The sequence below is a fragment of the Macaca mulatta genome, chromosome 15, assembly GCF_049350105.2.
Source record: "Macaca mulatta isolate MMU2019108-1 chromosome 15, T2T-MMU8v2.0, whole genome shotgun sequence".
Classification (NCBI taxonomy): domain Eukaryota; kingdom Metazoa; phylum Chordata; class Mammalia; order Primates; family Cercopithecidae; genus Macaca; species Macaca mulatta.
The window spans coordinates 118703127-118728297 of record NC_133420.1 but is presented as its reverse complement, the minus strand read 5'-3'; the positions used below and the strand labels follow the sequence as shown (position 1 = coordinate 118728297).

General features: G+C 45.3%; 1 long non-coding RNA gene across 1 annotated transcript; it reads left to right on the top strand.

Annotated features, from left to right (window-relative positions):
* Positions 1-102: 102 nt before the first annotated feature.
* LOC114672838 (uncharacterized) lies at positions 103-25155 on the top strand. Its single transcript, XR_003723358.2, has 3 exons — positions 103-453; positions 19254-19427; positions 22515-25155. It is a non-coding gene; the product is annotated as an uncharacterized LOC114672838 (long non-coding RNA).
* Positions 25156-25171: the final 16 nt, after the last annotated feature.

Genomic DNA, 25171 nt, shown 5'->3' with positions numbered 1-25171 from the left:
GCCAGTATGTTTTTCATATCCAGTCATTCCTTTTTTCCCTGCTGACATCCTCACTTCCTGCCTGTGGGGTAAAAGTTAAATATTAAATTTGAACTCAATTGAATGTGGACACAAACAATGGTCACCAAGTCCGGGAACAGGTTGTGTGAGTCACTTGAGGCATTTATCCCGCCCTGTTTCAGAGAAATCTCTATTTCAAACTATTCCTATGTGTTACTTATTGAAAAACAACAGACAATCGCAAAAACAAGTTGACCTTTTTGTGTTCCTTGAGCCCAGTCACAAAGGGCCCTCATGACTGGGCCTCATGCCAAACAACTTGTTACAAAGCGAGCTAGGGCCCCAGACTGCGCCGAAGCTTCATGAGACCCTCCTCATCGTGCACAGACTGGTGGCCAACGCTGGAGCTCAGGCTGTTGCTTCCTGGTCTGGTGATGAATCCTCCATAGTCTGGTGAGTGTAAATATATATATATATATATTTTTTTTTTCCTGTCTCCCCTTCCCATTGTAATTTGCTTATTATATCATTTGCTTATTATATGTGTATTGCCATATACTTGGGGTAAAGGCTGTTTACCCTTAAAAATATTGTCTGTGCCTTTTCTTTTCCCCTTGCACATTTCTTGCACAGAATACTGCCCTAGAGGAGGGGGTGGGAGAAACCTATGGGGATAGTATATTGAGTCTTAAAATGCACTTTGAAGGTCTCCGCAGAAATAATAGTTTGGAAGAAAAGACTTTTGAATCTCAAAACCATGAATTCTGAGTGTCATAAGCAATGGTACTCAGTGTCATAAAAGACTTGTAAACAGGTTGTGCCATGGGGAAGACAGTGGGCCATGTCCAGGAGGGAAGTTGTAGAAGAAATTCAATGTGCTAAAACCCCAAGTGTGTGGATTAGGAGGATACCTTACTAGCTACATGTTAAAATGTGCTTAAAATCATTGTAGTGTAGCCAGTAGTAAAAAGAAGGCTAAGAATTGGGATGTGTTCTTTGCCATTAGTCTAAGAATCTAAAAACTTACCTGGCTGAATAAAAAATATTGAATCTTAAGGCAAATTAGAGCCTATCTTGCTTCAGTGTTTAAAACGTGTTGGCACTTGGCAGAAACGTTTCTTCTCCTCACCATTTCACATAGTCCAGACACAAAAGCAGAACGTCTGGCGGGATAGATTATTTTAATTTAATTCTAAGTATGGGAAATCCCCAAGACTCTCTGTTTGAAAGAAAACGGCTGTGTTACAAGATTTAATAGATGATTTTTATTTAGTAGACATGGGATGGTGTGAATTTTGGCAAAGACAGACGTCCCTGCCACAGTGGCTGTTCTCCACCTGCCCTGGAAGTGGAGGTAGACAGCAGTCCTGGGGTGCGTAATTCACTGCTTCACTCATTACACCTTGTTCTCCAATCTCTGAGCTTCTACGATCAATTTTATCTTAAATAGCTGGGAAATTAATATTTCAAGCCCATTGAAGGACATGTAAAATACATTCCAATTTTGTACGTGTGTGTTGCAATAAAAATGCCCTGATTAGAAAGAAAAATTCCACCAGCTCTTGTCCAGCATCAAAGAGAGACAGGAGATGGAGCTTCAGACCCAGGAAACAAGCTGTCAACCACCCCAGCAACCATTCTTTATTTTCCTTTCAAATGCTGACTCAAACTTGGGTTTAAATCTTCTGTCTTTACTTGTGTTGGACCTTTCATTTCTTCATCTGGAGACAGGAGTCATACCCCCTCCACACATCTAAAAAAGTACCCAGTGCCGTAGCAGGCTGACCCTGGCAACTCCATGAACAGAAGATATTAAAATCAAAACAGAGGTTGCTTGGATCCCAGGACTCTCTATCTCGCCACTTCTGATATTGAATACCCTCCACAAACACAAAGATGTGAGGTTATCTAGAATATTTACTGATGTCCTGAGAAAGGTCTCAACATGTGGTTCCCTCCCTCCACACTTTGTAAAAATGTTCAAATAAGCAGCCACTCAATTTGTCCAAATGCTTCTTTTGAAAGATCACTCTGTCTTTTCAGTGACTTTTTTTTTTTTCATTATAATGAGTGTGATGGTTAATTTTATTTGTCAACTTGCCTGGGCCGTGGGGTACCCAGATATTTGGCTAAACATTATTCTGGGTGTGTCTGTGAGGGTGTTTTCAGATGAGATTAGCATTTGCATTGGTGGACAGAGGGAAGCAGTTGCCCCTTCCCAATGTGGGATCATCAAATCAATCTGTTGAGTGCCTCAGTTGAACAAAAGGGTGGATGAAGGTTGAATGTGCTCTCTCTGCCTGACTGCCTTTCAGGGGGCGGCATCAGTCTTCTCTGGCCTTTGGATTGAGACTATATATCCCACCAGCTCTCCTGGGTCTCCCGCTTGCTGATGCAGATCTTGAGACTTCTCAGCCTCCACAATTGTGTGAACCAATTTTTTTTTATAATAAATCTCTTTCTATATATACACACATCCTATTGCTTCCATTTCTCGGGAAAACCCTGACCTAATACAAAGGAGTAATACATATATTAACTTTTTAAAACTTAGAATCTATAAAAGCTATTTTAAAAATCACCTTTAGGCCAGGTGCAGTGACTCATGCCTGTAATCCCAGCACTTTGGGAGGCCGAGGTGAGGTGGGTGGATTATTTGAGGTCAGGAGTTTGAGACCAGCCTGAGCAACATGGCGAGACCCTGTCTTTATTAAAACAACACAAAGCAAAACAAAAATAGCCTGGCATGGTGGTTCATGCCTGTGGTCCCAGCTACTGGGGAGGCTGAGGTGGGAGGATAGCTTGAGCTCGGTGGGTGGAGGTTACAATGAGCCAAGATTATGCCACTACTCCAGACTGGGTGACAGAGCCAGACCCAGTCTCAAAAAGAAAAAAAAAATTCACTTAAATTCTCAATTCTCTGAAATAACTAGAAACATTTAAATGTAATTATTCCCAATCGTTTTTCTTTACATAATTGTATAATAGCATAATATGCAGGTTTGTTTTGTTTTGATTTTTTGAGACGGAGTCTTGCTCTGTCGCCCAGGCTGGAGTGCAGTGGCACCATCTCAGCTCACTGCAACCTCCGCCTCCAGGGTTCAAGCGATTCTCCTGCTTCAACCTCCTGAGTAGCTGGGACTACAGGTACATACTACCACACCCGGATAATTTTTGTATTTCTAGTAGAGATGGGGTTTTGCCGTGTTGGCCAGGCCTGGTTTTGAACTCCTGGCCTCAAGTTATCCACTCACCTCAGCCTGCTAAAGTGCTGGGATTATAGGCATGAGCCTGCAATTTTGTAATCTACTTTCTTTCACATTATTAAATTTTTGAGAATATGCTTTTTTAACATTATTATTTATTTCAAATAATTGATGATTATTTTTTAAAAATACATGTGATAACAGAAAAAAACACAAAGAACATAAACCATCATCCTAACTCCCATCAGCCAACAACAGTATTAGGTAGCACCCAGTGAACAACATTTGGTGCGTCCCTAAACACAGATAGAAGAATAAAAAATTTTTCACAAAAATCAGATTATATTATGTATGCAATTTTTAAATAAAGTTGTCGAATTTAATTTTCTGGAATTTATTATTATTATTATTATTTTTTTTTTTTGAGACAGAGTTTTGCTCTTGTTGCCCAGGCTGGAGTGCAATGGCGCAATCTCGGCTCACCGCAACCTCCGCCTCCCAGGTTCAAGCGAATCTCCTGCCTCAGCCTCCCTAGTAGCTGGGATTACAGGCATGTGCCACCACGCCCGGCTAATTTTGTATTTTTAGTAGAGACAGGGTTTCTCCATGTTGGTCAGGCTGGTCTCGAGCTCCTGACCTCAGGTGATCCGCCCACCTCGGCCTTCCAAAGTGCTGGGATTACAGGCGTGAGCCACCATGCCCGGCAATTTTCTGGAATTTAATAGAAGAAAATGAAACAAGTCAAATGTAAGGAATTTCTGTAGATCAAACAAAAGTTTCTTCATAAAAATTCATACCTAGGTGATCACTCTGAAGATAGAAAAATGCACAGTATTGGGTTCTTTTCTGCATACAGCAGAAAACAACCGGTTGGCTTGATCATAAAAAGAGGTTTTGTTATGTTTTGTTTTGTTTTTTTGAGACAGAGTCTCACTCTGTTACCCAGTCTGGAGTACAGTGGTATGATCTCGGCTCACTATAATCTCTGCCTCCCGAGTTCAAGAGATTCTCCCACCTCAGCCTCTTGAGTAGCTGGGATTACAGGCATGTGCCACCACACCTGGCTAATTTTTGTATTTTTAGTAGAGATGGGATTTTACCGTGTTGGCCAGGCTGATCTTGAACTCCCGACCTCAAGTGATCCACCCACCTCTGCCTCCCAAAGTGCTGGGATTATAGGCATGAGCCACCAGCACTTTGGGAGGCTGAGGCAGATGGATCACCTGAGGTTGGGTGTTTGAGACTAGCCCCACCAAAAGAGATATTTTTTAAAAGAGACATGGTAGCTCACAGAACGTGGAAAGATTGCAGGACAGCCTTTAAAATTCTTTACTGAGAATGTATCCTCTTACTGCCTTCACCTAGGGTGAGTCATTCCCACCACCTCACCCCAGTTTAAGTAGTAGGGAAGGGGCCAGGCACAGTGGCTCACGCCTGTAATTCCAGCACTTTAGGAGCCTGAGGCAGATGGATCACCTGAGGTTGGGTGTTTGAGACTAGCCTGACCAACATGGAGAAACCCCGCCTCTACTGAAAATACAAAAATTAGCCGGACATGGTGGCACATGCCTGTAATCCAAGCTACTCAGGAGGCTGAGGTAGGAGAATTGCTTGAACCCGGGGGAGGCGGAGTTTGCGGTGAGCTGAGATGTGTCATTGCACTCCAGCCTGGGCAACAAGAGCAAAACTTTGTCTCAATAAAAACATAAATAAATAAAAGAAGAAGTAGGGAAGGAAGAGGGGCCAGGCAGTCATGCTCACACTGTAGGGGTCAATTGGAGACCGTTGGGCACACAGGCCCTGGACCCTTGGCCTGGCTGCTGCCACCACAAATGAACAACGTTACTGTCCCCATCTTTCCATCACTCCCTCAAGATTTGAGTCCCAGGAGGACACACCACAGGCGGTGGTCCAGAGAGTGTGGCAGGAAGCATCTGGCCCACTCCATGCCATCCTGGGAGGAAAGGGCTGGTTCTCCCGAAATCAGGGAATTATCCAGCACGGATGAATGTTTCTCCTAGGTAGCCACAAAAATGTACCCTACAGTAACCGCTCCCTGTCCCACATCCGTGTATATCTTTCTGCTACTTGCCGGCTGAAGTCCATTCTTTTCCTCTAATTTTGTCATGATTCTGCCTCAGATTCTGAGGTCAGTCGCAGAATTAATCATGGCTAACACCCCCGATTGGGCAGTGCCTTCCTTGACATCTTATCCATGAGCACTGGGTTAGCAGCTGACCCATTTCGTCAAGTGGGTCATCTCGTCCACCAGATTCTTGACAGCTCCATTCACGGTGGGGCATGGCAGAGACTTGTGTGTGTGTAAGCCAAACCCTAACTCTTCTCAAAGTGTGGGACCATTCTCATTTATCTCATACAAACTTACTTGCAAGGATGTTCAAGGGCAGGGTGGTGCAGGTCTCAGATGGTGTCCTGTGGGATGTGCACAGCAGGTGGCTGGGGAGAGCCAGACCCCTGAAACCCTCAAGGCAAGACATGGAAGATGTGCTTTGTGGTCAAAAAAACCCTCTCGGTTGTTTCCTGTTAATTTGGGATTAAGAAAAAAACATTTCTTTATCTGTAGCTGCATTCTATATGCCTGAGGGTGTTTTGATTTGCTCCACTACAAAGCTCACATCTGGAAAAGCAACTGTGATTATTAATGAGTCATAAGCCACTGTCATTATCCACCATCCATCCACTTTTCATGCTGGTCAAACTGGAGGTTAAATAGGACTACGACAGGAATCAACATCCATGCATCTTTGGTCACTAATGGCCAACATTCTCTGAATTTCCCTCATGGATTTGCTATTGCTTTTGGCTTTTTTGCCAGTGGTGAGGGAAGCTATCAAGAGTCTTCTATTGTAACGACTTTTTTTTTAATTTTTTTTTAACATGGGGTCTCAGTTGCCCAGACTGGCCTATTCCAGGATTTGACTTTGCAGTTGATTCCCTAGACACGTGAAGATCTGAGTCTAATCAAAGATAGTTCAGAGATCATCAGGGTAACATGCAAGGACTGGTGAGTGAGGAGCCACTTCTCCATGCAATGGAACTTGCTTGAGCAAGAGGCCTTCAGGGTCTTCATGCAAGGAAAGAAGTTCGGGTTATATGAAGAGGGCAGGATGTGAGCTGGTAAGGAGGACCTCTGGGGGCAAGGGGAGGCGGGGTTGAGAGTAGTCTGGATGCTTTGGCTTCTCTTCTAGATCCCTAATCTAATTCTTAAGAGTTTTGAGCAATGCTCTAACCTTCACCTAAGTGATACTAAGATTCTGTAAACTCAGTGGACTTTACAATTCAGCAACCTGCAGGACTGAACTTCATCATTTCAAAAGGACTGTGGGTTACACTTTGCGCCTCAATTTCAGAATGTAGGACTTTGAGGTTTCTTTTTCTCTTTCCTTAAGCTGTCCAATGCCATGTCAGCATTGTGTCCCTAAACACTAAGTGGATTTTCATTACCTTTTGTGACTACTGAGTCAGACAGCTAAGCCCACACAACCCACATTTCCTTAACAGTTTGCTTTCCGTAACTCACTTTCTGTATTACTTAAGTTTTTGGTGCAGTTAATAGAAAATGTTCCTGCCAATCCTAAGGAAATTTATTGAAGATGTTGGAGGGCTATTGGTGAGCCACTAAAGCCAATGGAAAGGCCAGAGAAATAAGGCTTTGAAAGTAGTTGAGAATGAAGTGAGGCCAGGCGGAGGAAATACAGCCGAGGTCACGCCATCGGCATGTCACTAATCTACACTGTCAGCGGTGCTCCGGGCCAGCCCCATGCCCTCCAGCTCCTCCCTTGCCATCATCCCAGGAATCCCCTGCGAGTCCCTCCTGGGTCAGATTCCCTGGTTCCTGAGTGGCAGGTCTTTCTCTTAATGTGTTTCCTCAATGCCTATTTATGATTTAAATTAATACACTCTCAGAATATAAAAAATAAGAAATGTCCTCACCTTGATAAACATTACATTTTTAAAAAACACAACAACAACAAAAATAGGTAATTCAGAAATTTCAGATGACTGTCCTTCAGACTGGAAGCAAAACAATTATGCCTATTGTTAGTGCTATTTTTCAATGTAGTACCGGGGTGTTACCCAATGTTACAAGACATTAAGAAATTAAAGTTGCCATCCAAATGAGTATTGGAAAAGAAAAAGAGAAAACTGTCATTATTTGCAGGAGTTGTGATAGTTTACATATAAATCTCAACACAACAACATGTAATGTATTAAAACTATTAGAAGAGGTAAGGCCAAATCACAGCTCATGCCTGTAATCCCACCACTTTGGGAGGCTGAGGTGGGCAAATTGCTTGAGTCCAGGAGCTTGAGACTAGCCTGGATAACATGGAGAAACCCCATCTTTACAAAAAATTGGCCAGGTGTGTGGTGGTGCACACCTGTAGTACCAGCTACCTGGGAGGGTGAGGTGGGAGGATCACCTGAGCCCAAGAGGTTGAGGCTGCATGATTGTGCCACTGCATTCCAGTCTGGGCAACATAGTGAGACCCTGACTCAAAAAAAAAAAAAAAAAAAAAATTAGAAGAGTTTATAAAGGTTTCCAGGAATAATATTAACTCATAAAAATCACTAGTGTGGGGCCAGGTGCAGTGGCTCACGCCTGTAATCCCAGCACTTTGGGAGGCCGAGGTTGGCAGATCACGAGATCAGGAGTTCGAGACCAGCCTGGCCAATATGGTGAGATTCCATCTCTAATATAAAGATACAAAAAGCAAATTGCCAGGCATGGTGACACACACCTGTAATCCCAACTACTCAGGAGGCTGAGGCAGGAGAATCGCTTGAACCTGGGAGGCGGAGGTTACAGTGAGCTGAGATTGCACTATTGCACTCCAGCCTGAGTGACAGGGTAAGACTCCATCTCAAAAAAAAAAAAAAAAAATCACTAGTGTTCCTCTTCACAGATGTACAACTGTGTAAAATTATAAAGCAGGTAGGAATTAACCAATCCCAAAAAGCACATGATATTAATGGAGTCAATTTTGAAAGTCTAAAAAGGTTGTAAAAGACTGAGTAGGGTGGGCTGGGCATGGTGGCTCATGCCTGTAATCCCAGCACTTTGGGAGGCTGAGGCAGGTGGATCACCTGAGGTCAGAAGTGCAAGACCAGCCTGGTTAACGTGGTGAAACCCCATCTCTACTAAAAATACAAAAATTAGCCAGGCATGGTGGCATGCACTTGTAGTCCCAGCTACTCGGGACGCTGAGGCAGGAGAATCGCTTGAACCTGGGAGGCAGAGGTTGTAGCGAGCCAGGATTGCACCACTGCACTCCAACCTAGGGGACAGAGTAAAAAAAAAAAAGGAGTAAGTAAATGGAGAAATAGACCTTGTCCATAGATGGGATAACAACATTGTAAAGATGTCAGTTCACCCCCAAAATAATCTGGAAGGTTTATAGAATACCAATAAAATGTTGAGGTTTTGTGGGGTTTTTTCAATTTCAGTAAACTAATTCTACAATGCACATGGCAGGTCAGGCATGGTGGCTCACTCCTGTAATCCCAGTACCTTGGGAGGCTGAGATGGGAGGATAGTTTAAGCCCAGGAGTTCTAGACTAGCCTGCACAACATAGCAAGGCCACGTGTCTGAAAATAAAAAAATTATCTGGGCATGGCGGTGCATGCCTGTGGTTCCAGCTACACAGGAGCCTGAGGTGGGAGAATTGCTAGAGCCTAGGAGGCTGAGCCTGCAGTGAGTCATGATTACATCACTGCACTCCGCACTGGGAGACAGAGTGAGACCCTGTCTCAAAAAAGAAAGAAGACAGAAAGAAAAGAAAAGAAAAGAGAAAAAGAAAAGAAAAGGCGGGGGGGAGGGAGGGAGGAAGGAAGGAAGGAAGGAAGGAAGGAAGGAAGGAAGGAAGGAAGGAAATCAAAACAAAACAAAACAAAACAAACACTGAAAACAAAGAGGTGTTTGAGGGCCCAGGTGCAGGAAGCGCTGGGCCTTTTCAAGTCCATGTCTGTGTGCAGGACCGGGGAGCACATTCTAGCGCCTCTAGACTAGCCAAGGCCATGACCTCAGCCAGTTCCCAGAAGCATGTGCGGCCTTTTGGCAAGTGTGTTGACCCCTTTCCTGGTTATACAGAATCAACGGTGAGAGGAGGAGTTGAGGTCAAATGTGACAAGCATATCTGGCATTCTCTGGTTGGTCCTAAGTTGGAAACAGGAACAAAAAATGGGAAGCTGTCAGTTACTGATCAAGCCCTGGCCATTTGGGGCCAGCTGTTACAGGAGTTATTGGTTGACTTCCTGGATTGTCACTAGAGATAGCAGTCTGACTTCCTACAAGTCTGCCCTGTAATGGACTGCCTGCCTGGGCTGGTTCCTGTAGAGAAAGCATTGGCTTCCTGGGCAGCTTGCTGCAGACTGTGGGGCAGGGCTCTGTTTTTTAATACAGTCTGGCCGTTGTCTGTTTGTATACTCAATCCTTTAGTAGCTAAACCAGAGACGTACAGAACCATCTGGGTTACCTTCTCTCCTGTCACCCTGTAGCTACTTGTACTGAAGAATCCAGCCTGTGGGCTCAGAGGACCCACGTGCAGATGGGAAATGGCACCTTCCCTCCACCCAGGGCACACGGACGTGTGCCAACCCAACCAGCCACTGCAGTGTCAGATAAGAGCTCAAAATCAGCCTTCTTTTTATGCCTGGAGCTGAAAATATCTGGTGTGCTCTGCACACCATTGGGGCTCTCTGCACCAGGGGCCAGTGATCAGCCCAGTAATTGCTTCTCTCCTAGACAAAATGAGTGGCAGCCACTGCTCCCTCTCGGTGATGGTGGCCTACCCTGAGTATCCAAGTCTTTCCCCCATGTCTAGCCCAGTACCTTGACCAAGGTCAGGAGCTAGTTTGGGTTCTCTCAGAGGAGACTCTGTGCAATGAGGGAAGGAGGCAGGAAGGGATCACTGGGAAGTGACAAAGATTGTTGCCCTGACCATACTTGAGTCAGGCTCCCGAACCTTCTCCTAGGCCTTGTAAGATCTAATTTGGCAAGAACCCCCACCCTCGATGTCTGATCACCCTCCATATCTGATCGGTTTCAGGTGGCATCTGGTCACCCTGGCCTGTCTTCAGTGAGAATCCTATTAGGTCAGTTTAGCCAGAATCCCCCTCACCCCTGACACTTCTTAGCAATTCTCCATCCACTGACCTCCACGCTGCTCCTTGGCTGTAAAATCCCACCTGCCCATGCTCTATTCAGAGTTGGACTCAATCTCTCTCGCCCACTGCAAGACCCCAGTGCAGCATCTCCTGCACCTGCAGTGACAGTCCCCACCGAGCTTGGGCAGGTGTCATGAAGATATTGTCCTTTAACAGGAGCTCTGGGGACAAGGTGGAATGTGCCACCAAAGTCATCTTCCCACTGGGCTCTGCTTCCTTGGTCATACCTGAAGGCCAGTGGGCAGCTCTGGCCTGACACAAACCCAAACAGAGAGGGCTCCAGTGGCCAGTGAGCCTCTGCCTGGAATGCAGCCCCACCAGGGAGGCAGCCGTGGCAGCTGGGGTGGGGGATGGGGCGCTGGCCCACGTAGCCCTAACATGCCCTCTGCTTGACAGTTTCTTCCTGCCTCCAGGGCCCTGACTTATCTTTTCTCAGACGGTTTTCTTTAGAAAACTGGTTGTAAGTTCTTTCTCTGTCCCTTTGCGGTGTATGTAAATCGTTTTTAAAGGCCTGTTGCCAGCATTACAACCCAGGAATATCTTTCTTCATGGCCTAGAAACCCTTTCTTTGAACTATAATCTCCCAATGACTGTGAGAGGGTAGGAGCCTAACCTCCAAGTTGTAAAACTACTTCCTGTCTTAAAGATGTGAGAAGTTTACTTTTCCTTTGGGTAAAGCACACACAGATGGCCCGAGGACTCCTCTCTGCAGGCCTTTATTTATTTTATTTTATTTTTTTGATATAGGGTCTCTGTCTCCCAGGCTGCAGTGCAGTGGCACAAACATGGCTCACTGCAGCCTCAACCTCCTGGGCTCACGTAAGCCTCTTGCCTCAGCCTCCCAAGTAGCTGAGACTATAGGTGCATGCCACCATTCCCACTGATATTTATTTATTTATTCATTCATTTTTTGAGATGGAGTCTCACTCTGTTGCCCAGGCTGGAGTGCAATGGCACAATCTCAGCTTATTGCAGCATCCACTTCCTGGGGTCAAGCAATCCTCCCACCTCAGCCTCCCTAGTAGCTGGGACTACAGGTGCACACCACGGTGCCTGGACAATTTTTATATTTTTTATAGAGATGGGGTTTTGCCATGTTGCCCAGGCTGGTCTTAAATTCCTGGGCTCAAGCGATCCTCCTGCCTCACCCTCCCAAAGTGCTGGGATCACAGGCATAAGCCATCGTGCCTGGCTACAGGCCTTTAAAAGCCCTCTGCCCTTTGTCTCAGCAAAGCTGAGTTCAGACTGAGTTCTACCCTCTCTCCTCCATGGTCATAACCTGGAGTAAAGTCTTCTATACCTATCTAACTGTCTGGTACAGTTTTTGTTTCATTTTGTTTTGAGACCGAGTCTTAATCTATTGCCCAGGCTGGAGTGCAGTGGTGTGATCTTGGCTCACTGCAATCTCCACCTCCTGGGTTCAAGTAATCTTCCCACCTCAGCCTCCCAAGTAGCTGGGATTACAGAAGGATGCCACCATGCCCAGCTAATTTTTGTATTTTTAGTAGAGATTGGGTTTCACCCTGTTTGCCAGGTTGGTCTCGAACTCCTGACCTCAGGTGATCTGCCCGCCTCAGCCTCCCAAAGTGCTGGGATTGCAGGTGTGAGCCACCACGCCCAGCCCAGTTTTTGTTTTGACAGCACCCAGGGCCTCCTGTGCAGGTCTCTGGCTGGCCTCCTCACCTGCCTTCCTACTCTGAGGCGCTAACTGCAGGAACACAGGGACCACCGGCCAGCAGTACAGCCAGGGGAGCTCAGGGCCAACAAGCCCCGCAAGCCTCAAGCCGCTACCAGTGCTTACCACAGCCCCAGGTCTGCCCTACTGCCTCATGCTCCACAAAAGCATGTTTCTATAGAAAGTAAATCTGCAGGAAATGAAAGCAGTTATTGGTTTCCATTGGGTCAATGAGATTGCCGCTGGGCAAAGGATGTGGGTTCATTTCTCTTCCTTTTTTTTTTAGTTGAACTATCTTCATGTCCTAAAAAAAAGAAATTTCTGACATGTACCTCAATTTTCTACCTACACACTTAGCTTCTGCTAGAAAATGAAAATGCCTGTTCATAGAGGGACAAACTCCTGAATTTTAAGAAGATCCCTGAAAATTAATCCTTGGCCTTTCGCGGAAAGCTTAGAGGCCACTGGTGTGACCGGAGCCTGACTTTAGCCCCTTCTCTGTGAGGAGCTATCTTTTTTCACGCATGCCAGGCCCCCAGGGAAGGCGTGACCCAGAGCCCGGTGTGAGCTTCATAATGTTTCAGGAGAACAGGTTGTCACGACACATGGTGGAAGCTGGCTTCTGCGGGTGAGGGGCTGCTGCCACAGTGAGGAGGGGAATGGAGGTGAGAAGGTGGCATTTCCTTCAAAACCATTTGGAGGGCTGGGCACAGTGGCTCACGCCTGTAATCCCAGCACTTTGGAAGGTCGCGGCAAGTAGATCACTTGAGGTCAGGAGTTCAAGACCAGCCTGGCCAACATGGTGAAACCCCGTCTCCATTTAAAAAATACAAATTAGCCGGGCATGATAGCAGGTGCCTGTGATCCCAGATACTTGGGAGGCTGAGGCAGGAGAATGTCTTGAACTCGGGAGGCAGAAGTTGCAGTGTAGCTGAGATCACGCCACTGTACTCCCAGCCTGGGTGACACAGCAAGACTGTGTCTCAAAAGGAAAAACAAACAAACAAACCATCTGCGGAACAGATTAGGTGTACTGCTCAGTTTGGGTTTTTTTGAGGTTGGGTGTCCTCGAGTTGAAAGCCATCGCCATATCTTCAGAGAAGAAAGAGCAGGATGAAGCAGACATTTTGGGAAGATAGTTCTTGGGAGGTGGGGTTGGGGGAGCAGCACAGACCAGCTGGACCCCGGGCCACGCCGCACTTTCCACACCACCCCCGCAACACCTGGGCAGCAGTGGAAAGACTGCTGCAGGGCATCCATACCCTGCCAGAGCCCGCAGCCTCTTACTGTTTGCTTTTGTTTTCTCCAGTACTTCTGCGCTCTCAAGCTGGTTTGAGATGCATATTGTAATGAGAGCTAGGAATAGAAGCCTCTTGGAATCCCTGCTGGGTTCCAGATAAAGAAAGGAGGCTCCTCTGGAAGCTCTTCCCTGCAGGGGCCACAGACCAAAACACAGCCAAAGATGGGGTGGGGAGGGCCTCTTCACACTCAGCCCCGCTTCCTGGGGCTTCTTTTTCTCAAGGGTCACTTTCCAGTCCTCGGAGGGGACTCCTGATAAATATTTCAGCTCTGGCCTCGGTCCTGAGCCGCCTGCCTTTTGTGATCACTGAGAGTCCATTTTTCCTCTCTCTGCTTTCAAGTGCTACCTGGTGGCTACTTAAAAATCAGTGGCTGGGCGCAGTGGCTCACGCCTGTAAACCCATCACTTTGGGAGGCCGAGGTGGTGGATCATTCGAGGTCAGGGGATCGAGACCATCCTGTCTAACACGGTGAAAACCCATCTCCACTAAAAATACAAAAAAATTAGCTGAGCGTGGTGGCAGGCCCCTGTAATCCCACCTACTGGGGTGGGGGGCGGAGGCTGAGGCAGGAGAATCGCTTGAGATTGGGAGCCAGAGGTTACGGTAAGCCAAAATCATGCCACTGCATTCCAGTCTAGGCGACAGAGACCCTGTCTCAAAAAAAAAAAAAAAAAATTGGTAAGGGCTGTATGAGACATTCTGGAGAAAACATGGTGAAAGTTTCTTGACATTTTTGCAATGATTGTCATTATGAAAGCGAAACTGACTTTCCAGGCAGTCAAAAAAAAGAAAAGAAAAAGAAAAAAAGCTTCAGTTATGTTCTAGTGGAAACTGGCTTTTTATTACAGCCTCAGTACTATGGGAGCCTGTAGTGCAAGCCAATACAATGTCATTTAACATCACATAAAAAATGTTTATAAGTAGTGGTTAGGGGACGGGCATGGTGGCTCACACCTGTAATCCCAGCACTTTGGGAGGCTGAGGTAGGCTGATCACCTGAGGTCAGTAGTTCAAGACTAGGTTGGCCAACATGGTGAAACCCCGTCTCTACTAAAAATACAAAAATTAGCCAGGCATGGTGGCACATGCCTGTAATCCCAGGTACTCTGGAGGCTGAGGCAGGAGAATCGCTGGAACCCAGAAGGCGGAGACTGCAGTGAACTGAGATCGCGCCACTGAACTCCAGCCTGGGTAACAGAGCGAGACTCAAAAAATTAAAAGAAAAAAAAAGTTGTGGTTAGGGTATCAGTGACGGTTCAAGTATCCTTTTGGATTAAAAGTATAAAGTGAGGGCTACTTGATGCATTTAATATTGTTCTTCCCCATTGCAGTCAGAATCCAGCCTTTGCTCTTCAGTAGGGCAAACAGTCTTTCTCAGAGCACCCCATTTTACACCTGCCATGTAGAACTAGAAGATCTTTATAGAAGTCCCTGGCACCTAACACCACAAATATATATTTTTTTCCTTTAGCAATTTCATCCCCATACCTCTCAGAATACTAAAAACTCCCCACATCCTCAGGGCCCTCCACCATGTGGCTGCAGCCTCCCTCTCCCTGCTTCACTGTGGTGCACTCAGACCCCTGCCCCACCTTTTCTCACCCAAGCCGGGACCCATCATCCACTTTCCTGGAATGGTCTTCGCCATTTTCACTTGTCAGTATGATGGTTAATTTCATGTGTGAACTTAGTTGGGTCTGGTACCCAAATATTTGTTCAAGCATTATTCTAGATGCTTTCTGGAAAGGTATTTTTCAGATGAGATTAATGTTTAAGTCGCCAGACTTTGAGTAAAGTAAATAACCCTCCATAATACAGGTGGGGCTGAAAGGGTTCAGGGTGTGCCGCCCAGAACAAGCCGCTCTGGCGTAAGTATTATTTTGAGCTGAAGGCAACTGAAAAAAAGCAGACAAGGTGAGCTCTCTTCTGTCCCGCTCGCTACCTTAAAACAGAGCACAAACTTCCATTTGTGAGGGTGCTCCCCACTTTGCTGTATCAGGAAGGGGATAACAGCCAGATCACTGAGATGAGATAGCACCAAGGAAGACTCTACTCACACAAGCCCTTTCCTGCCTTTTCCCCAGACATTAACCTTGTCTATTTGCTGCCCCTAAAAGCCTAACTCCTCTTTCCTTTGTCTTGTCAATTCTCTACAGAGTTACTGTTCTTTATTGAGATGCAACAATCTCAGCCCAAGTTCTTTTTTTTTTTGAGACAGGGCCCCATTCTGTCACTCAGGCTGGAGTGCTATGCTGTGGCGCGATATGGACTCTCTGCAACGTCCATGTGATCTCAGCTCACTGCAACCTCCGCCTCTCAGGCTCAGTGATCCTCCTGCCTCAGCCCTGCAAGTAGCTGGGACCACAGGCACATGCCACCATGCCCGGCTAATTTTTATGTATTTTTTTGTAGAGACGGGGGTTTACAGTGTTGCCCAGGGTGGTCTCGAACTCCTAGACTCAAATGATCCACCTATCTCTGTCAAAGGAGTTTGAACCAAAGCAACTCCATTTTAAATAGGGGCTAGGTGAAATAAGGCTGAGACCTGCTGGCCTGCATTCCCAGAGAGTCAGGCAATCTAAGTCACAGAATGAGATAGGAAGTCATCACAAGATACAGGTTATAAAGACCTTGCTGATAAAACAGCTTGCAGTAAAGAAGTGGGCTAAAACCCACAAAAACCAAGATGGCCACAAGAGTGACCTCTGGTCATCCTCACTGCTACACTCCCACCAGCACCATGATGGTTTACAGATGCCATGGCAACATCAGGAAGTTACCCTATGTGGCCTAAAAAGGGGAGGCATAAATAATCCACCCCTTGTTTAGCATATAATCAAGAAATAACCACGAAAATGGGCAACCAGCAGCCCTTAGAGCTGCTCTGCCTATGGAGTAGTCATTCTTTATTCCTTTAGTTTCTTAGTGAACTTGCTTTCACTTTACTGTATGGACTCACCCTGAATTCTTTCTTGTGTGAGATCCAAGAACCCTTTCTTGGGGTCTGGATCAGGACCCTTTTCCTGTAACACCTCAGCCTCCCAAAGTACTGGGATTACAGGTGTGTGCCACCGTGCCCGGCCCTAAGAACAAGTACTAACCACCCTTTTCAACGACTCATCTCTGAGTCCTCGCATGTGTAAGCACACTTTAGCAAACTTTGGTTTGTTTCTCTCCTGTTTCTCCATCTTTCATTAGTCTAATTTGCAGGGCCTCATCCAATGAACACTAAGATGGATAGAGGAAAGATATTTTATTCCTCCCCTGCAGGGCTCATGCAATCCGTTGAAGGCCTTAAGAAAAAGGCTCACCTCCCCCATGGAGGAGGGAATTCTGCCAGCAAACTGTTCTTGGGCCCGAGCTGCAGCTTCAACTCTTCTCTGAGTTTTCAGCCTGCCACCTGCCCTGCACATTCCAGACTTGCCAGCCCCACAGTCACCTGAACCAGTGCCTCAAAATAAACCTCTCAATCTATTTAGGAAGTTTGTTTTGCCAAGATTAAGGATGTGCCCATTACACAGCCTCAGGAGGTCCTGATGACATGTGCCCAAGGTGGCTGGTGGTTTTATACATTTTAGGGAGACATGTAGCTTTTTTATCTTTGTAGTTACATTATTTAGGAGTAAAATGGGAGGCAGGTTTGCCTAATGCAGTTCCCAGCTTGACTTTTCCCTTTGGCTTAGTGATTTGGAAATCCCAGGATTTATCTTCCTTTCACCACAGATAGATAGATAGATAGATAGATAGATAGATAGATAGATAGATAGATAGACTGATGAAAAAAGCCAAATTCTGTAAAATATTTGAAAAGGTTTATTCTGAGACAAATGTGAGGATCATGATCCTCAGGTGGTTCTGAGAACCCGTGCCCAAGGTGGTTGGGTTAAAGCTTGATTTTATACATTTTAGGGAGACAAAAGTTATAGGCAAAAACATAAATTAATACAAGTAAGCTATACATTGGTTCAGCTTGAAAAGGCAAAATATCTAGAAACAAGATGCTTCCAGGTCATAGGGCAGATTCAAAGATTTCCTGATCGGAAATAAGTTGGAAGAGTTAAACTTTGACTGAAGGGTTGAAGTCAGCAGAAAGAAATGCTTGGGGTTAAGATAAGTGGGGCTGTAGAAGCCAAGGTTCTTGTTATATAGATGGAGCCTCCAGGTGGCATGCTTCAGAGATAATAGATGGTAACAGTCTCTTCTCAGACCTTAAAAGGTGCCACACTCTTAATTAAATCTCTCCTGGATCAGGAAAAGATCTGGAAAGGGAAGTGGATTTTCTACAGAGTGTAGATTTTCCGCACAAGAAATGGCTTTGCGGGGCATGGTGGCTCACGCCTGTAATCCCAGCACTTTGGGAGGCCAAGGCAGGTGGATCACTTGAGGTCAGGAGTTCAAGACTAGCCTGACCAATGTGATGAAACCCCATCTCTACTAAAACTACAAAAAATTAGCCAGTTGTGGTGGCAGGTGCCTGTAATCCCAGCTACTCAGAAGGCTGAGACAGGAGAATCACTTGAACCTGGGAGGGGGAGATTGCAGTAAGCCAAGATCACACCACTGCACTCCAGCCTGGGCAACAAGAGTGAAACTCCATTACACACACACACACACACACACACACACACACACACACACACACACACACACACAATGGCTTTACAGGGCCATTTCAAAATGTGTCAAAGAAAAGTAAATTTTGGAGTAAAATACTTTGATTTCCTTTAGGGCCTGTTATCTGTCATGGGATGTTATACCACCAAGTTTGGAGTGGGTATCTCATTTCCTACACAGAATCTGTATTGTCAGTCTTGGATTTCTATTTTAATGATAATACTGGTCAGTTTTTCTAACCTCCAAAAGGGAGGGAGTATAATGAGGAACATCTGACCCCTCCTCCCTTCCCGTCATGACCTGAACTAGTTTTTCCCATGTCTTTGGAATCCCTTTGGCCACTGAGCCATTCAGTCAGTTAGGAGGCTTGGACTTTATATTTGGTTTACATTCAGGTAGGTAGGTAGGTACGTAGATAGGTAGGTAGGTAGATAGATAGATAGATAGATAGATAGATAGATAGATAGATAGATAGATAGATAAATAGATAGATCATCTTATCTCTGTTTCTCTGGAGAAACCTGACTAATCCAGTGAGCCAGCTCTCTTTGACCATCATCTCTGGAGGTGGTGGCTGAGAGCGTGGCCTCTCTTGATGTTCTCCTTGGGCATTTTCACACCTGGGGCTACCATGTGTACTTGCTGCCTGATGTCCCAATGCCTGAGAGCCTTCGTGGGCACTCATAGCACAGCCCCTGAGCCAAGCACAGGCTTTCTGCTGAGCAATGGGTGGATGGTAAATGTAAGATACAATAAATTCCTCTTCAGAGATTTAGCCTGTTAACTTCCTTATTCTTTGTTCTCAAACTCAACTTCCTTGTTCTCCATGCCTCTTTGCCTCTAGTTACTGTGAACAACCTTCTCGCCAATTCTAATCAATAACTCACATCTTTCCCTTGGTTACCCACTCTGCACCCATTCTTCCCACTGAAACTGCATGTCCCGCCACTGTAACTCACATCCCCCTTCCCTTCCTTATTTGGAAAAGTATTCACAAATAGCCAATCAGGTCAACTTAGAATGTGTGGCCTGACCCCAGCCCCTGGGGGAGTGACACAGAGGTAGGGACTGCATTAGGGATAAAAACCCTTTCCCTCCTTTGTTCAGTGTGCTCTTGCAATCATGATTGATGCAGGCAGCACCTTTCTGCAGAAGTAAATTGCCTTGCTGAGAAAACTTTTGCCTGAGTCCTGGTTTCACTTTATGGGCACCGAGCATTTGTTTCCAACAAATCTGGGGGCTCATCCAGGATCCCCATTCTCCTCCAGTTAAGAGGTCTCCAGTCAACTCTCGTGAGGAGACACGTCCCACTGCCTCATTTAGTTGGCCTCAGGGTGAGGGATCAGGATTCACCCGGTGCAACGAATAAACCCTCTCAGCAACGTGAGGAGAAAAAGGCTTGCAACACCATGGCGACCAGGTAACTCTGTGCACAGACTAAGGTAAGAAACGTCGCAGCAGCAACAAAGTACTACCTTGGTGGTCGGGATATTCTGGAGGTTTAAAGTGCATGAATGGTAACAAGCACGACTGCTGTGCAGAGCAAGTGAGTCCAATCTGTGGTTCCATAGTCACCTCATGTGTCTTAGGGTGGCCCTTTGGGGGTCCCAGCAGGGAACTCACCAACAATGCTAAGAGGGGCCTGAAACATCCACACGAGGGAAGTGGCCAGAGCAGATGAAGTGAAGGGAGAAGGGTGTAAGGAGCCTCCAGCAGGTGGGGCAAAAGGATAGGCAAGAAATCTCTAATACAAGGGATTCGGCCTCAGCAAGCCTCCAGAGAAGAATAGGCAAGAAGTCTTTAGTATGAGAGACTGAACATCAGCAAGCCTCCAGAGAAGAATAGGTAAGAAGTCTCTAGTACAAGAGATTGAGCCTAACTGGGACCCAACATGGGAAATACACCAAGCAAGACAGGGAGTAAAAAGGATAAAGATAGCAATAAAGATATTCTCCCTGATAGTTCCCTAGGTCTCATGTTGAAATATTGGAAAGATAATGAGAGGACTAAACATAAGAAAAGGCAACAAATGATAAAATACTGCTATTTTATTTGGACTCAGGGACCCGTCCTCAAACCCTGAATCTTCTGGCCAAAGCTTGGGTTGAATGATGATGTGATGTGTCAACTTCTAATTCAATAAAAGTCCGGTCTCAAGAAGAACTGGACTATGCTCTTTGTTGGAGGCAGGGACCTGTCCTCCTCTTTCCCTGAAAGACAACTAGGGAAAAACCCAATCTAGCACCTCAAAATGAAGAGTCAGAAAGCCAGCTCCCATGCCTAAAGACTCCAGCACATGGGATCCCCTAGACCATCTTCCCCCACTCAGTGCCCCTAAACCTTACCCTCAGGCAGCTGCTGCTGTCCTGGATCCTGCTCCAGATCCTTCCCCCACTAACATTATTCCTCCTCCTTACAATCCTGATTCTTTGGAATCATCATCCCATGAGCCTGTTCCCTCCCAGCCTAAGTACTCCTCCCTAAAAGGACTCCAGCATGAAGTATAACACTGTAAAAAGAATATCCAGAATTTCCCGTTTCCCTCCACACCTAAGGAGTCAACCCCAACTCTCTTCCCCTTAAAAGAGGTGCCACAAGGAGGGGGAGCTATTGGCTTTGTGAATGCTCCCTTAACTAGTTCAGAAGTCCTAAGTTTGAAAAAGGAACCAAAGCCATTGTTAGGTGACCCTTATGGGGTGTCAGATCAAGTTGATCAATTATTGGGACCTTAGTTATACACTTGGGTCAAGTTAATGTCCAACCGAGGTATTGTCTTTTCAGGGGAAGAAAGAAGCATAATCTGTAGGGCTTCTATGGCAATTTGGGAACGTGAACACCCTCCTGGTCAAAACGTCCTACTGCAGATAAAAAATTTCCCACCCAAGACCCCCAGTGGGACAATAATAATGCAGCTCACTGAGAAAATATATGCAAGACCTATGGGAAATGATAATAAAAGGAATTAGAGAATCAGTACCCCGAACCCTAAACCTCTCTAAAGCATTTAATATACAACAGGAAAAAGATGATGGGCCTATGAAATTCTTAGACAGGCTAAAGGAGCAAATGAGACAGTACGCAGGCCTAAATTTGGAAGCTCTCCTTGGACAGGGAATGTTAAAGCTACATTTTGTCACTAAAAGTTGGCCAGATATTTTTTAAAAGTTATGAAAATTAGAAGATTGGGAAAACTAACCCCTAAGTGAACTTCTCAGAGAAGCTCAAAAAGTGTATGTGAGGAGAGACGAAGAAAAGCAGAAACAAAAGGCAAAATTCGTGTTATCTACTTTCTAGCAGATGGCTCCAAACCCATATACTTCTAAACAAGGTCTCCAGGGGACCAAAAACTATAAAGGGTCCAGACCCCTGTTCGAAGGACCCAAGCCTCCAACTAGGGGACCTAGGCCTTCATTTCCCACGCCTTCTAAAAAGAAAGTAGAGGAGAGACCAAGTATATAATTCTTGAGAAATTGGTCTTTTGTTTCAAATGTAGGAATGTCAGCGGTGGAGTGTAAATAAGGCAATCCATAGAGCATCTCATAAGGAGAAAGGCCAATATCTTTCCAAGGGACAGTTCAGATTCTTAACAAGGCAATAGGAAGACATTTAATCCATGGCAACCAAGTTTCTAGAACTAATTTGGTTAAGTGGTTCTTCAGGGTCTGATTCATCCTTTCTACCCTTCCTGATGAAGGTGGGTACCAAGGAGTATGATATTCCCATTTAATGTCTAGTGTTTGGGATACATTTTTAATGATATGTGCCATGAAGAAATCATCTAAGCCAGGCATGGTGGCTCACATCTGTAATCCCAGCACTTTTGGAGGCCAAGGCAGGTGGATCACCTGAGGTCAAGAGTTTGAGACAAGCCTGGCCGATATGGTGAAACCCTGTCTCTACTAAAAATACAAAAAGTAGCTGGGCGCCTATAATTTCAGCTACTTGGGAGACTGGGGCAGGAGAATCACTTGAACCCAGGAGGCAGAGGTTGCAGTGAGCCGAGATCTCGCCATTGCACTCCAGCCTGGGTGAAAGAGCAAAACTCCGTCTCAAAAAAAAAAAAAAAAAAAGGGGGGGGTTGTTATAAACCCAAGTGAAGTAGTTTCCCGATGCAGACATTGAGTGTCTGCATCACCATAGTGACTTACTTTCCCCTATTTTGCCAACAGTCCTGAAATCTTGGTTGTATGGATCTTGAAATGATCTTTCGTGAGAACAACCCTGATCAATATTAAGGACATGCAGATAATCATCATGCTGGGGTCACTGTTCCAAACCAAACATAACTGTCTCAATCCCAATCTGCAAAATAGAAATGTATTAAAAATCTGAATCATGATATGCTACAGTTTCTTTTCCTTAAGCATAAAATGCACTGTTTCCTGTTATATTGAATATTCAGATTCTGCTTAAAAAAAAGAAAATTTAAAAAGCTTTCTCAAGTCCAACAGAGTTTATAAAAATAAAAAGTAAAAATAAAAACCTTACATCAGACAGACTCTACTTTTTCTCTTTTCTTAAAACCAAAGGTCTCCTAACACAGGCACTGCCCCTGGAGTTCTCAGTACATCAACATCAGCCTGGGGATCATGTTCTCATCAAAAGCTGGAAAGAGGAGAAACTCGAACCAGCCTGGGAAGGACCTTACCTGCTGCTCCTAACCACTGAAACCGCAGTCCAGAGAGCAGAAAAAGGATGGACCCATCACACCTGAGTCAAGAAAGCACCATCACCTCCGGAGTCAGGAGCCGTTATCCCAGGGGAAAACCCTACCAAACTAATGCTAAGAAAAGTTTAACTCTCTTTCATCTATTCTATTACTCCTTCTTTTTTCCTCATTCTATGGCTGACCACCTCATTATTAATGTAACCAGGTCAAGCTCACCCCAAACTATTACCTTTGATGCATGTCTTGTTATACCCTGTGGAGATCTCCAAAGTCAAAAGCAACTCTCAGCCTCAGAGAAGTATCTCTGCCCCTTTAAGATAAAAGGCTCCCCCTATCAAGACCCTTGTTCCTTAACGAATGCAGGAAAACAGGTCTGCCATAGCTGGAATGATGTTATGTGGACAACTGACCATCAAGGCGGGACCTCATCAACAGGTGGTTGTATGTCCTTAAAACCATACATTCGCTTCAATAAAGGAAGTACCTCCCACAATTGCCAGTATAACCAATGTAATCCAGTGCAAATTTCTATTCTCATTCCCACTTCTACTGACCCTAAACCTACTTTAAGTTGCTTATATGGCATGGGAGCCAAAATAGCAGGGACACATCTTATTGGATCTTTTGAGATATGTTTTACTATTCCTTCACCTCCTACATCTCCTTCTACACTATCCCCCAATGTTCTGTTCTTCCTCCACCCAAAGATAAAACCAAAATAGATATTGTAGAAGTAAATGACCTAAAACAAACTTTAGCAATTGAAACAGGATATCAAGATGCAAATGCCTGGATGGAATGGATTAAATATTCCGTCCACACTTTAAACAAAAGCAATTGTTATGCTTGTGCGCACAGCAAGCCAGAGGCCCAGACTGTCCCCTTTCCACTCAGATGGTCCTCCAGTCGACCAAGCATGGGCTGTATGGTAGCTCTCTTCCAGGATTCTACAGTTTGGGGCAATAAATCATGCCAAGCTGTCTCTCTGCTCTATCCTGAAGTTCAACACCCTGCGCGTCAGCCCCCGAGGGCCATCCAGCTTCCGTCTCCCAATGTCAGTTTCACCTCATGTCTTTCATGACAAGGGGAGAACTTGGCATTCCTTGGAAGCTTAACAGGATGTAGTGAGCTTAAGCCCTTCCAGGAGCTTACCCATCAGTGTGCCCTTAGTCATCCTCGAGCGGATGTATAGTAGTATTGTGATGGACCCTTACTGGACACTCTGCCAAGTAACTGGAGTGGTACTCGTGCTCTTGTCCAATTGGCTGTCCCTTTTGCCCTTTCATTTCTTCAACCAGAAAAAGAAAAGCCACAACACCATAAAATAAGAGAAGCCCCTTAGGGGTCTTTTGACTCTCAAGTTTATTTAGACGCAGTTGGAGTCCCACAGGAGTACTAGACAAATTCAAAGCTCAAGACCAGATGGCTGCAGGATTTGAATCAGTACTTTGGTGAGTAACTATCAATAAAAATATAGATTGGATAAATTACATCTTTTATAACCAGCAGCAGTTTATTAACTACACTAGAGATGCTGTCAAAGGAATAGCCGAACAGTTAGGGCCTACTAGCCAGATGGCTTGGGAAAACAGAATGGCCCTAGACATGATATTAGCCAAAAAAGGTGGAGTTTGTGTTATGATCAAAACTCAGTGTTGTACCTTCATCCCAAACAATACTGCCCCCAGTGGGAGCATACCAAGGGCCTTACAAGGCCTTACTGCTTTATCCAGTGAATTAGCTAAACATTCTGGAGCGAATGACCCTTTTTCAGGATGGCTAGAAAGGTGGTTTGGTAAATGGAAAGGAATCACAGACTCAATTCTTACTTCTCTTGCAGCCATAATAGGTGTACTCATTCTTGTTGGGTGTTGTGTCATACCATGTATCCGTGGGCTAGTACAGAGGCTTATAGAAACAGCACTTACTATAACCTCCCTTAGCTCTCCTCCTTTCAGATAAGCTTTTCCTTTCAGAGGATCAAGTCGAACAGCAAAGCCAAGACATGTTAAAAAGGTTTTAACCTTTTTAAAGAGGAGGGACCACAAAAATTGAAAGGGGAAAATGATAAGATACAGTAAATTCCTCTTCAAAGATTTAGTCTGTTAACTTCCTTATTCTTTGTTCTCAAACTCAACTTCCTTGTTCTCCTTGCTTCCTTGTCCCTAGTTACTGTGAACATCCTTCCCGCCAGTTCTAATCAATAACTCACATCTGTTCCCTTGGTTACCGACTCTGCACCCATTCTTCCCACTGAAACTGCATGTCCCACCACTGTAACTCACATCCTCCTTCCCTTCCTTATTTGGAAAAGTCTTCACAAATGGCCAATCGGGTCAACTTAGAATGTGTGGTCTGACCCCAGCCCTGGGGGAGTGACACAGAGGTAGAGACTGTGTTAGGGATAAAAACATTTTCCCTCTTTTGTTCAATGTGCTCCTGTGATCTTGATTGATGCAAGAAGCACCCTTCTGCAGAAGTAAATTGCCTTGCTGAGAAAACTTGCCTGAGTGCTGG